Below are 14676 nucleotides of genomic sequence, written 5' to 3'. Positions count from 1 at the left end.
CTGCCTTAGATACCTGTCATTGGTTTCCTAGGTATCTAGTTAACCTTTTCAGGAAAACAGAAACTTCTTCATTTGTTTTGGCAATTGTGAAAAATCTAGGGAAAACTGACCATTTTAGAGATTTTCCAGAAACAACACTGTAGAGTTCTCATCACTTGAAATATATTTAAAATAAAAAGTTTTCTTTTGCCCCCTAGACATGTCAAAATGACTAAACTGATATGATAACCAAGCATCGGTTGTTTAATGCCTGCCTGGGAATTCCTACTTAGCCATTTCTAGGCGTGTCACACCTGACTGGATTGGTTAGTTCTGTTTGCATAAATAAATGCTAACCAAAGTGTCATAGGCAACTGCTTATTCCCCACTGTTCCTCTCTCCACCACTCTCTCTTTGCTGGTAGTTCTTTTTAAGATAATCTATTATGCCACAGATATTCTCTTTCGGGTTACAGGAAACATGCCAAAGAAGGAGGCAAAATTCCAGCCGTAATCTGGATTTTCTCGAGACAATGTGTATTTGTCTTTTAGTCCCCTAGAATCGAGAAATGACTCTCACTGTGATGAAAGAGATTTAGCAAAGCCTTCAGCTAACCACACTTTTTCTTATGCTGTGTCAAGGAAGAGATTTTCAAGCACTCTTTGTGCAAGCTTGGATTTTTTTTTATTTGTTTCATTTTGTTTTGTGTTTTAAATGCTTTGCTTTTTCTTTCAGTGTAACTTGCTCAGTATGGGGGTAACTTAATAAAGAAATTCCAGTTTTCATGTTGCAAGTGTGGTTGCCCTAGTTTAAAATTATATGTTGAACCATGAAAATCAAGTATTTGGTTGCCACAGTGTAGAGAGGATTCTTTCTGGAAATTGTCTGAGTATATAGGCTTCTTGAACTTCCTGCTTTTATGTTCACTGCAGAGAACTCTCTGGAAAGCCATTGTTACCCCACTAGTGGTGTGGAAATATCAAATGTCATGAAAACCTGAAGTCATTTCATCTTGTAGATCAGTCTTATTTTCTGAAAAGGACACACACACACACACACACACACACACACACAGAGAGAGAGAGAGAGAGAGACAGAGAGAGAGAGAGAGAGAGAGAGAGAGAGAGAGACAGAGAATGATTTTGTCATACTAATATGAGGAAGGAAATGTAGTTACTGTTTCATATCAAATAATCGGACATGGAAATTCAAAGAGACTTGATTTGGATTTTACATGTTAAAACAATATGTTAATTCTTTAGTCTATGAGGAAACTCTCTTATGTTGAAAATATGGATGTTAATAGTCTAGTTTTTATTGAACATCAAGATTCTAAAACAATAAACAATTTCAGATTTATTTACTCATGTATCAAACTACAAAATTTACAAAGTAGTAAGTGGTGCTCTTACTTGAAAGTGTGTCTCACCATTCGGGCTAGATCATGCAGTTATAGCAATTATTAAGGGGCTGCTTTTGAAGAGAAACTATTTCCAGACTTGTTGCTTACATTTTATCCCCAAAGCCCAAGGTTTTAACAATTGGACCGGTGCCTGAGGCGGGTGAGCAAGTGCTGGCGGTGACTAAAAGCTGCCAGACGGAAGGAAGGACGGTTGCCACAGAGTACTCATTAGCAGCTATTGGACACTGCCTGGGCATGGCTTTTCACATGGCACGTTTCCCAGCCCTGTACACACCCAATCCCTCTGATGACCTTAAGCAATCTTGGAATTTACTGCTCCTGCCTGGTGAAATTGGCTCTGTTTGGAGTCTTTGGGTCTGCTTCCCACCGTTTCAGGTGCCCGTCCTTCTGCAGTGTTACAAGTCAGATCTGTAGAAAGAGCAGTGCTGACCCTCAGCAGGGCGCCAGTTCCAGCACAAAGTCAAGAGCCCTGTCTGTGTTCACTGGCCAATAACGTCCTCTCCTCGGTCTGTGGTCTGTGCCAACTTTAAAATGAGCCTTTCTGAGGGCGTAATGCATTGAAACGATGCTATGTGGAGTTTACAGAAATGATGGTGGACCATAGAAGTATGGACGTTAAAATGACATGGTAACCCAGCTTCTTACGAGAGATGGATGTCAGATCAGTTTCAAACGAATGATTAGGTGATGATGCTTTGGCATCAACCCATTTGTAGCTGGGGCCAGGGTTATAATTACTTTATTTTTTGCCGAACATGAAGCTTTATGAAGAAAGTGAGAATTTAGTATCCTCAGCTCACTGTTAACAACACCCCTTCGAAGGATGATTCTGTCTTCCAAGCACCTTTCTTCAGCAAGGACGTTTTAGCAACTTTACACTGCAGCTTACTTTGGGTCCTCAATGCCTTGGAGTCTACCTCCCCATCCCCCACGCAAGCAGACTGGCCCATCTGTGTCTTCCCCACAATGGAGTTTTTCAGGATTTCTCTCTTTATCTTTGGTAGTCTATGGGGGCCACTTTCTTTCAAACCACCACTCCATGAAATGCACTTTATTTATTTATTCTCATTTTATTTTTTCTTTCATATTCTGGATCATCACGTGGAACCTTTCTGTGCCTCCTAACTACTCCCTAACATTTTCTATTTTGTGAGTCTTTTCCTTTGCATGGCATTATGGGAAAATTCTGCAGCTGAGTCCTTTAGATATGTAAGTTTGTCATGTGCTGTATGGACCCTGGAATTCAATACATTTGTTAATATTTAAAGTTTTTCTCCCTTGTGAATGGCTCTTGGGTGTAAATAGTCAATTATAATGCCTTAATTATAATTGATTATAATTAATTAACAAATTTACCACGTGGATCTTGTTTCATTTTTAAATAATTAATTATTATAATTAATTAACAAATTTACCATGTGGGTCTTGTTTCAATTTTTTGAATATTCATGTCTAATTTGTGTTATAAACACTGATTCTATTTATGATGTTCCCATATATTTATTGCTGTTTTTTTATATCATTTTTTATTTTAATTTTAAATAGCTTGTTTTACCTGTCAATCCCAGTTCCCAAAGTTTTTTAAGTTTTAGTTACTTATTTATGTGCATCTGTGTATGCAGGCCACATATATGTGTGTACCCGTGAAGACTAGAAGGCATTGGATCGACTGGAGCTGGGGTTACAGGTGAGTGGGAGTCACCTGGTGGGAGTACTGAGAACAAAACTTGGGTCTTCTGGAAGAAGAACAAGTGCTCTTCACCCCTGAACTATCTCTCCAGCACTTAAAAAAAAGTTACAGTTATTTATTAACCTGTGGGTAGTGGCGTGTGGTGGTCAGAGGACAACTTACAGGAATGAATCTCTCCTTCTATCTTGTGGGTTCCAGGGATTGTACTCCAGTTATCAGACCTGGAAGCAAGTGCTTTTAACCACTGAGTCATCTTGCTGACACATAAATGTGTATATGTATTCTTATATTCCAAGAGATGTTTCACTGTTTTCTAGGTGCGTTTTAAACATTAAATGAATAAAATAGTACATATATATATATACACACACACACATACTTGCCAATAATTTTTTGATTCTGAAAAATTCAGATAGTTTTTAGTAAAAGTTTAGTTAAAACAGTAATATTTTCTAAGTCTCTCCAAATAAGTGTTATGCTTAGCATTTTGTCCTGTGGTCTCTATTGTTTCACTGTAACTTCTACTAGTTCTATTATTTAAATCAGATTATCCTGGCTGATGCTATGTTTCTGCAAGTATTTAGTGATGATTTGTTATTGACAAGATTCTATTTCTTTGGCTAAATGAAAATTCATACTCACTTGTCTGTTAACTCTGTTTCCTCCACCTCTCCCCCAACATGGAAATGACATGTATTTGAGCTTTGAAAAGAAAAATGAAGGCAGCTCCTTTCAGTAGGTGAAGTGGCCTAACCTTTTGTCATCAACACCAACGAAGCTGCAATTCTACCTTTTAGCTTAGAAAGGCCTACTTTTCTTTTAAAGTAAAGCTGATACAAGCTACAAATACTCCTGATAACCACTACATGAGTGTGATTGAAATGAACCCGATATCTTCTCATCCTACATCATACAGGGCAGCATCTTATTTAGGTTGTGACTATAGGAGATTTTCATTTGTTTTCATGATGCTATGAACTGAATGCGGGGCCTCCAAATGCAACACAGACTTGCATGGGTTTTTTAAATGAACTGTTTTTAAAAGACCTGTGTGACAAGAACTTTAAGACTTTTAAGAAAGAAATTGGAGAAGATATCAGAAGACAGAAAGATCTCCCATAATCATGGTTAGGTAGGATTAACATAGTAAAAATGGCCATCTTACCAAAGCAACCAATAGGGATTCAATACAATCCCTCATTAAAATCCCAGTACAATTCTTCATAGACCTTGAAAAACGAAAACCCCAGGATAGCTAAAACAATCCTGTACAATAAAGGAACTCCCAGAGGTATCAGTATTGCTGATTTCAAGCTCTACTGTAGAGCTATAGCAATAAAAACCATGTGGTATTGGTATAAAAGCAGACAGGTGGATCAAATCAAAGATCTATAAACCTATGGACACCTGATTTCAACAAAGAATCCAAAGTTACACAATGGAAAAAAAATAAAGCATCTTCAACAAATGGTGCTGGTCTAACTGGATATTGGCCTATAGAATGCAAATAGATCCGTATCTATCACCCTGCACAAAAATCAAGTCTAAGTGAATCAAAGACATCAATAAAAATTCAGATACATTGAACCTAATAGAAGAGAAGGTGGAAAATAGCCTTGAACACATTGGTACAGGAGACAACTTCCTGAACAGAACACTATAGCACGGACACTAAGATCAACAATAAATAAATGGGATCTCATGAAACTGAAAAGGAAAAGGACATCCTCAGTAGAACAAAATGGCAATCTACAGAATGGGAAAAGATCTTTGCCACCCCACATCCAACAGATGGCTGATTTCCAAAATATAATAAAGAACTCAGAAATTCGACACTCACAAACCAAATAATCCAGTTTTAAAATGGGGTACAAATCTAAACAGAGGATTCTTGACAGAGGAATCTCAAATGGCTAAGAAACACTTAAGGAGTTGTTCAACATCCTTAGTCACTAGAGAAATGCAAATCAAAATGACTAAGATTCTTATACCTGTCAGATAGCTTGTGATACCTCATGCTGGAGAGGATGTGGAGCAAGGGGAACACTCCTCCATTGCTGATGGGAGTGCAAACTTGTATAGTCACTTTGGAAGTCAGTGTGACATTTTCTCACAAAATTGGGAGTAAATCTACCTCAAGACCTAGCTATATCACTCTTGGGCATATACCCAAAGGATGCCTAATTACGTGTTCATAGTAGCTTTATTTGTAATACCCTGAACCTGGAAACAACTGAAGAATGGATAAAGAAAATGTGGTACATTTACACAACTGAATATTACTCAGCTGTTAAAAAAAGGTAACCAGGAAATTTGAAGGCAAATGGAAGGAACTAGAAAACAATCATCCTGAGTGGGATAATCCAAACCAAGAAAGATGAACATGGTATGTACTCACTTACAGGTGGATATTAGCCATGAAGTAAAGGATAACCACATTACAATCCACAGACCCAGAGAGCCTAGGTAACAAGGAGGGTTCACGTGTGTGGGGGATTCACAGATCTTCCTGGGAACAGGAAATAAAAGAGATTTTGTGAGGATGTTGTGGGTGGGTGATCAGGTTGGGGTGGGGAGGTGGGGGAGGGAGAGTACTAAAAGAGACTACTGGAAAGGGGGAGCATTTGGGGGCCAGGTAAAAACCAGAAAGCTATAATGATGACCTCAGCTAAGACTCTTAGAGGATACATAGCCTAAACTGGCCATTTTTTGTGACCAGACAAGACTCCAAGTGGAGGAATTGGGAAACCAACCCAGCCATATAACCTTTGACCAGTAGTCTGTCCTGCTTATGGGATGTTCTGGGGTAAAGGTGGTGCAGAGATTGAGGGAGTGGCCAACCAAAGACTGGTCTAGTCTAGAACCCATGCCAGGAGAGTGAGCCCACCCCTGACACTGTCTGGAGTACCGGGACTCACAGGCTGGATGACCAGAGACCTAGGATAGAACATAACATGATTGGAGGAAAACTCTCTACGTAATGATGCCAAATGATATTTACTATACACATAGATTAATAGATTAGTGCCTAGTCCAATGTCATCAGAGAGTCTTCATTTACTAAGTGACAGAAACAGATGCAAAGATCCACAGTCAAATATTAAGTGGAGTTTGGGGAATCCTGTAGAAGATGGGAGGACAGGGGAGGATTGTAGGAGCCAGAGGGGTTGAGGACACCATAAGAAAACTCATAGAATCAGCTAACCTGGGATGTAGAGGCTCACAGAGATTGAACCCACAGCCAGGGAGCCTGCATGGGACTGACCTAGGCATTCTGCATATATGTTATAGTTGGGTAGCTGGGTAGCTTGGTCTTCTTGTGGGTCTCCTAACAGTGGGAACGGGGCTGTCTCATACTCTTTTACTGGCTTTTGGGACACTACTCCCTGTACTGGGTTGCCTTACCTGGGCTTAATGCAAGGGGTGGTGCTCAGTCATGCTGCAACTTGATATGCCATGCTTTGTTGACACTCATGGGAGACCTGCCCATTATTAAACAGAAACAGGAGGAGTAGATTGGGGGTGGGAACAGAAGGGGCTTTGCAGGAAGGCCTGGGAGGAAAGGAGCGAGGGGAAACTGAACCTGGGATGTGAAATACATTTTAAAAAGTAAAAAAAGTAATCTCAATTTCTATGTCTTCTAAACAACGAGGGAAGGTGGAGAAAAGATAATCAAAGGGTTCTAAGCTGGAGTTAGAATTTCTGGGTAGGTATTGCATAGTAGGGTAACTAGGGAGCAGCTATGTATGCTGTATTTCACAAAACTAGGAGGAATAAATGTAAATGAATAGGTAAATTTATTCTGATCATTTTATAGTATATATGTATATATCAATGTCCCATGATGCCTAGTTAATATGCACATCTTTGTATTCTACATATCAGTTAAAATAAATTTAACTTGCGGGCTAGGAAAATAGCTAGGTCAATAAAATTATTACTGCATAAGCCCTGAGTCCAGTCCTCAGCACACACATAAAAAGCTAGGGCCTGTGATGCACGCCTGTGAGCTCAGGGTTAGAGAAGTAGAGACAGGGAGATTTGTGGTGCTCTCTGACCAAAGCAAACAGCACAAGTGTACCCATACCCTATACTCATACATATGCACAAAAAATAAACAAACACATCCCAAAAGAGAGAAAAAAATGTGTGTTTCTAATCGTTGTCCTTTAACTGATGATTTAATCAAACTATATCAATATTTTCCACAGACAACTGCAGCACATGCCAAAACCACAAGAAATCTGAATGAGCAATTCAATAGAGATTTGTTTTTCCCACAGAGTTCTCTAAAGTGGGAGAATTTCGGGGCCATGAAGTTGAACATTGTCAATGATGGTTTGGAGTTTTCCCTAGAAGAGATCCTATCCCTGTCCTTCACTATTTTTCTGGAGTTTGGCCTTTGGTGCTGCCTGAAAACAGTCAGGGTTGAAGGAATTTTCTAAGGAGTGAGCAGGTTCAGCCTGTTGCCTGGGGAACGCCTTCCAGGGCCCAGATTTTACACTCCACAGCCCACTTTTCTTGGGAACAAGCGTATAATTCCCTAGTGCTCTGTGCAGGAAACCCTACCCACTACAAGCTGCTTCTTGTCTCCCTCACAGTCTGAGGAAAGCACCCTTCTAGACCCAGGGTTTTCCAGGCCCAGGGAGTACACTGGGATTTGTGAGAGCCGCTCCAAGCTCGGAGTGTCTCAGGACACTCTGGAGTCCACTCTTGGAGGTAGAAGAACAGTGGACGTGTGGATGAGAGGGCTGGTGTATTAGTCTCCCAGGACTGCCTTAACAAACCATAAACTTGGTTGTTCTTGGACATTCTTGAAGTTTGGAAGGCTCAGACAGAGTACCAAGTAAAGGTGCTGGAGAGGCCATGCGAGGGTTGAATCCTCCAGTCTTCCTTTGCGTCTTCCGGTTTCTGGTCCCATGACTGGTAGCAGAGCCCCAGAGTTGCATTTCCTCCGTGTCGGCCTCTGAGCCTGCACATGGGCTGCTTCTGTCCCTCTTCTTGAGTCTACCAGTCATATCAGAACGAGGGGCCACCATGCGCCACGAATAACCTCGTCTTCTTAACACAGTCTATTTGGTGCTTGTCTATGTCCGATCTGAAAGTCCCAGAACTAAGCAGTTGTATTTTAGTTGCAAGTACGTTCTCGAGCATTTGGGTTAATGATGCTTGACAACGCATTGTTTCTCCCGAATCTGAATGGAAATATACCCATCCCATCCCACCCCCCAGATCCTGGGCCCAGAGTACTTTGGGATGCTGGCATTCTAGAGGCAGCTCTCCTCGCACTGCGAGGTTTAACAGCATCCACACAGTAAGAAATAATAGTGCAGCTGTGAAGAAGGGTGTGAACATTTTCTTCTATCTCCCCAGGCTCCTCTCCCTGCTTGTCTCATTCCGGCTCCCTCCACCGGGCTGGTGACTTAGATACAAAGTGTTAGAGAAGCCACATAGAAATAAAAAGATATAGATAGATAGATAGATAGATAGATAGATAGATAGATAGATAGATATCCCTCAAACCAAACCACATTCTGTTAATAATGACAACCTGATACAAAGTAAATTCAGAATCTAGGAAGTAGAGCGTAAGGCTTCAACACTGGGAAGGACAGTTTAACTCATAACAAAGAAAAGCCTCCTGGCTACAGAACAAAGGCCCTTTCCTTCCTCGTCTTGTACATTGACCTACTTCTTTAGGCCCAGAAGCCACTGCACCGGTCCCCTGCTCCACTTTAGACACCTACATGACACTTTGTCCTGTTCAGACTGCTGTTTTCTCTGCAAGTCTCTGATACTACCATGGACACAACACCTCAGTCCCCAGCACCAAAGCCAGGAGTCCTTTCCGAAGCCTTCCTTCTATGTTTATAATCGAAGTCTGTCTCCAGCTGTTCGGGTCTCTTGGGAGCATCAGAGCCAGCTGGATCTTCTGATTGGGCCTTTGCGGACTTGTCACGTAGTTTCGCGGGGGCTGATTCAGTCTGGTTAACTAGGAGTGTAAACTTGTCTGGGTTTTCTCGACATTGCTGCTTCCTTTCGCAACAGTCTCAGCTTGGTCCTTACTGGGCAGCTTCACCTTCACACTCCGCTGGCAATCAGCTTCCTCATCCCCTCAATTTCTCAATTTTCCTGGCCTACTGATGCTGCCCTTTCCTGCTTTCCAGTCATTAGGAATCCTTTTTTGTTTCATTTCTGTTTTTGAGACAGGGACTCACTGCATGGATGCGCCTGCCTCTTCCTCCCAAGTGCTGGGATTAAAGATGTGTGCCACTACATTCGGCCTACTATGACTTCTTTTGATATCGTATTTTTTAAAGCATTTCAGAGGCTTCCGAAGGATGGGGACAAATGGAGGCGAGGCATGATGCACAGATAGATACAGTCCCACTGCTCAAGCCCAGCCTGGGTTACAGAAAAAGTTCTAAACTAGCTTAGGTGCTAGGGGTGGTGGCACATGCCTTTAATCCCAGGGCTATGGAGGAAGAGGCAGGCCAATCTCTGTGAGTTCGAGGCCAGCCTAGTCTACATAGTGAGTTCCAGGACAGCCAACATTGCATAATGTGACCCTGTCTTAAAAAAAAAATAAAAGGAAAGCAAAAGTTAAACAATAACAAAAAAAGTGCTAGGCTAACTTGAGCTGCAAAAGCATCATCATCCCTGACTTCAAGCTCTATTATCGAGCTATTATAGTCCTGAAAACAGCTTGGTATTGGCACAAAAATAGACAGGGAGAACAATGGAATCAAATTAAAAACCCTGATATTAACCCATACACCTACAAACACTTGACTTTTGACAAAGAAACTAAAATTATACAATGGAAAAAAGAAAGCATCTTCAACAAATGGTGCTGGCATAACTGGAGGCTGACATGTAGAAAACTGCAGATAGATCCATGTCTATTGCCATTCACAAAACTTAAGATCAAATGAATCAAAGATATCAATATAAATCCAGCCACACTGACCTTCTTAGAAGAGAAAGTGGGAGGTACCCTTGAACTAATTGGTACAAGAGAGCGCTTCCTGAACATAACACCAGTAGCACAGACACTGAGATCGACAATTAATAAATGGGACTTCCCAAAACTGAGAAGCTTCTGTAAGGCAAAGGACACAGTCAGCAAGACAAAAAGGCAACCCACAGAATGGGAAAGATATTCACCAACCCCAATTTTGGCTGATCTCCAAAATTTACAAAGAACTCAAGAAGCAAGTCTCCAAAACACCAAAGGATCCAATTAAAAAGTGGGGTACAGAACTAAATAGAGAATTCTCAATAATGGAGTCTAAAATGGCTGACAGATGCTTGAGAAAGTGCTCAACATCCTTAGCCATCAAGGAAATGCAAATCAAAACAACTCAGATACCATCTTACTCTTGTCAGAATGGCTAAAATTAGAAACACCCATGACAATTTATGCTGGAGAGGATGTGGAGAGAGGGGAACACTCATCCACTGCTGGTTGGAGTGCCAACTCGTACAGCCACTTTGGAAATCAGTATGGAGATTCCTCAGAAAAATGGGAATCAGTCTAACACAAGACCCAGTAATTCCACTCTTAGGCATATACCAAAAAGATGCACATTCATACAACAAGGACATCTGTTTCACTATGTTCATAGCAGCATTATTTGTAATAGCCAGAACCTGGAAGCAACCTAGATGCCCTTCAACTGAAGAGTGGATAGAGAAAATGTGGTACATTTACACAATGGAGTACTACTCAGTGGAAAAAAAAAAAAACAATGGAATCTTGAAATTTGCAGGTAAATGGATGGCACTAGAGGAAACCATCCTGAGTGAGGGAACCCAGTCACAAAAAGAGAAACACATCCATATATGTACTCACTCATATATGGATTTTAGACATGGAGCAGGGGAGTGCCAGCCTACAAGCCACTACCAGACTCTCTGGTACCCTGGAGAAGGGGAATGGAGCAGGATCTCCTGAGCAGATTGGGAGCATGGGGGAGGGGGAGAGGGAGCTGGGAGAAAGACATGGGGAGAAGAGGAGGGAGAGGAGTACATGGGGGAGCAGGATGAGAGATACCATAATAGAAGGAGTCATTATTGGTTTGAGAAGAGATCTGGCACTAGTGAGATTTCCAGAGATCTACAAGGATGACACCAACTGGCAATCTAAGCAATAGTGGAGAAGTTACCTTAAATCTCCTTCCCTGATAATGAGATTGAAGACTACCTTATATGCCATCCTAGAGCCTTCATCCAGTGACTGATGGAAGCAGAGGCAGACACCTACAGCTAAACACTGAACTGAACTCCTGGAACCCAGTGGCAGAGAGGGAGGAGTGATGAGCAAAAGGGTCAAGACTGGGCTGATGAAACCAGAGAAACAGCTGAGCTGAAACAAGGGGGAGCTCATGGACCCCAGACTGATGGCTGAGAAGCCAGCATGGGACTGATCCAGACCCCTTAAATTTGGGTGTCAGTGAGGAGGCCTGAGCAATCTATGGGGCTTCAGGGAGTAGATCAGTATTTATCCCTGGCATAGGAATGGACCTTGGGAGCCCATCCCACAATGAGGGATGCTCTCTCAGCCTGGACACATGTGGGAGGGCCTAGGCCCTGCCCAGGATGATATGACAGACTCTGGAGATCCCCCATGGAGCAGAGTGGGGATTGGGTAGGAGGCTGGGGGGGGTGTTTTTGGGGCTGGTGGGGGCGGGGAAAGAGGGAGGGAGAGGGAGCTGGGATTGACATGTGAAGCAAGCTTGTTTCTAATTCAAATAAAAAAAGAAAAGAAAAGCAAAAGGAGGAAGAGAAGAAAGCAAGGGGTGAGCAAATGAGCAGGCAATGTGTTTCCTATTACCTAAGGGTTTCCGCTGCACTAGGGGTTATCAAGCCTGTCCTGCACAGGACTGGACAGTAAGTATTATAAGACTGTAGGCTTGCAATGCTGCGTTTGAACTGCAGCTATTTTAATCTGCTTTTTTTGTAGGGCAGATAGGTTATAGATCACAGATAACAACCAATGAATGTCGCTTGTTTCTAACAATATTTTACTTACACACTCAGGTAGTGGATCAGGTGTGGCATATTTTAGAGACTAGAATCTATGGATGGACTTGAGAGACATGGTTTTCTCTTCCCCTCCAGTTTTCCAACCAGTAGGTCTGGGGTGGTGGTGCATTAACTTTTCCTGGGAAAATGCAAAGGAGCATCTCCCAGGTAGGCACCATTCACATACCAAAGTGCGATCAATGAAACAAATAGTTTTCACCTCAACAAAACAAAAGACATGGTTGATTCTAGAGCCAAATATGATTGCCTGTGGCCCAGTAGCACACATTTAGGTCTTCCTAAATATTGTGTTCTAACCAGGTAGCAAATTCACACATTTAGGTCTTCCTAAATATTGTGTTCTAACCAGGTAGCAAATTCATGATGTTTTTATAGAAGCAGAATAAAGTAGGTCATAAATCAAGACTCTTCAAATTTATCCGTGGAACCATTAGGTGGAAAAGGAAACACTATTACAGGCGTTGAATGCTGTCTGCTGACATCCTTAGCTTTTGGGTTGGTGGAAGCTAATGGTGTGCTAAATTGAAACATTTCAAATGTGTTCACCTGATAGTCACAACCATGTTAGAGATGGGTAAAGAAGAGTTAGTAAGGGTTGCAAAGATAGCCCAAGATAAATTATATTTAGGCATTCAAGGAGATCCAATGCCCCCCACCAGACCCATCTTTGGGATCCTGAAATGAGATTCAACTTCAAATGCAGGGCAGTGAAAATGAATGCTTAAAATGATACTCTAGATCAAGGTATGGTCATACCCATTCTTTATCTGGGCTTGCAGTCTCACCCTGCAAGACGGTCTGACAAGTTGTTAGAACTGTGTGAAATCTTCTTCCTAGGAGACAAGTCCCTCCTCTGTCAAGTGCCTTCTCCTTCTCTCAGCATGAGATTCCTGGGGAAATTCCCATAGCTGTGGGGTCTATTGTTTCAATAATCTGATAGATTGAGTGATGCAAATGTCTCTTTAGAATATTTTCCTTTCTGCTAGGTCAGTTTCAGAGTGATGTGATAGGATTTCCATTTGTGAAGAATTGTTTTGGGCACTGGATGGACAATACTGTGAGAGTATGGAGGCAAGAAGGGGTAGGGGTAAGGATTGATTGATGGATCAGATGAAGTTCAGTGGTTTAGACCATGATGATGTCACTGTATGGACACATCATCTTAGAGGTAGGAGAGCTAATTATATGATAATTGAGGTGTAGGTTGGAAGCAGATTTATTTTGATGGCACAGGTAATAGAATTTACCAATAAACTTTTTTAGATAAAGAGCAGTCTGTTAAAAGTAACTCCTAGTATCTGTCTTGAGCAACTAAGTGAAACAGGAAAGAAATTAAGCTGTTTGTCTTAGCATTTTGTAACTCATCTGTTTTTCAGTCAGATACTAAAAAAAATGTCAAGAAGACAGCCTGGGAGATAGATCCTCAGATAATGACTCTGGTTACAGAAGCCTGATTATGTAATCTGCTCAGACTGTCCTCTGGTCTGCAGACATGCACTGTGGCATGAGGACCCTTTCCCTTCCCCCAATAAATAAACAGCCAATGGAGAGAGAGAGAGAGAGAGAGAGAGAGAGAGAAGGAGGAGGAGGAGGAAGAAGAAGAAGAAGAAGCAGAAGCAGAAAGAAGAAGAAGAAGAAGAAGAAAAAGAAGAAGAAGAAGAAGAAGAAGAAGAAGAAGAAGAAGAAGAAGAAGAAGAAGAAGAAGAAGAAGAAGAAGAAGAAGAAGAAGAAGAAGAAGAAGAAATAATTTGCCTGTTATAGATTTGGAGTCATTAACATGGTTTTCATGTTTGTGGTAATTGGATTTAAAATTAACCTACATCATGGGTGAAATTACAGATTAGGAGGAAGTTTAGAGGTTGATATTGTGAAGGAGGCAAGAGACATGCAGGGCGACATGCAAGAAGAGTATTAAAGTTTGCCAGATGTTACTCATGACCAAGTATCACGGGGACTGTGACCTGATCACCAGGTGATAAGGAACAGAAGAGATTTTTTTTCTTATATTAAAAATGAAAGGGGGTGCTTCCTGTTGAGGCCACAATCACAGAGCGGCAGCCATGGCCGTGCACATGGCCATGGGTGTCAACAAGGGCTGCAAGTTGACAAAGTTCACAGCCAGCACTACCAGTGCCTCTCCAAGCTATGATCCTGGAGGTATGAGTGTTGTAATTAAAAAAAAAATGTCACCAGAGAAGACAGACCTTATGTGTGTGTTTCAGTAGGGGGAAGGGAGTAGGAAAAGAGAGGGGAAGGGGGCTACAGGCCTCTGGGGACCAGAGGCGGGAGGGGGCCAGAAAGACAGGCAGAGAAGCAGACAGAGGGAAAGGAACAGAGAGAGATAGAGATGGAGAGAGAGAGAGGTGGGAGGTGGGTAGGGCCATTTTAAAAGGGAACAGGAGGTGCTCTTAGTGGCTGCAGCTGAGGATATATCCTGCCAAAACCCCAAGGGCAGGCCTGAATACTAATGCGGAAGCTACAGGTCCTATGAGTGGTGCACCATGGAGATGCTCAAGCTGTCCAAGGACAAGCACTC

Source organism: Mesocricetus auratus, unplaced genomic scaffold, assembly GCF_017639785.1.
Source record: "Mesocricetus auratus isolate SY011 unplaced genomic scaffold, BCM_Maur_2.0 Super-Scaffold_100051, whole genome shotgun sequence".
Lineage (NCBI taxonomy): Eukaryota > Metazoa > Chordata > Mammalia > Rodentia > Cricetidae > Mesocricetus > Mesocricetus auratus.
Note: the sequence above shows the minus strand (reverse complement) of the source record.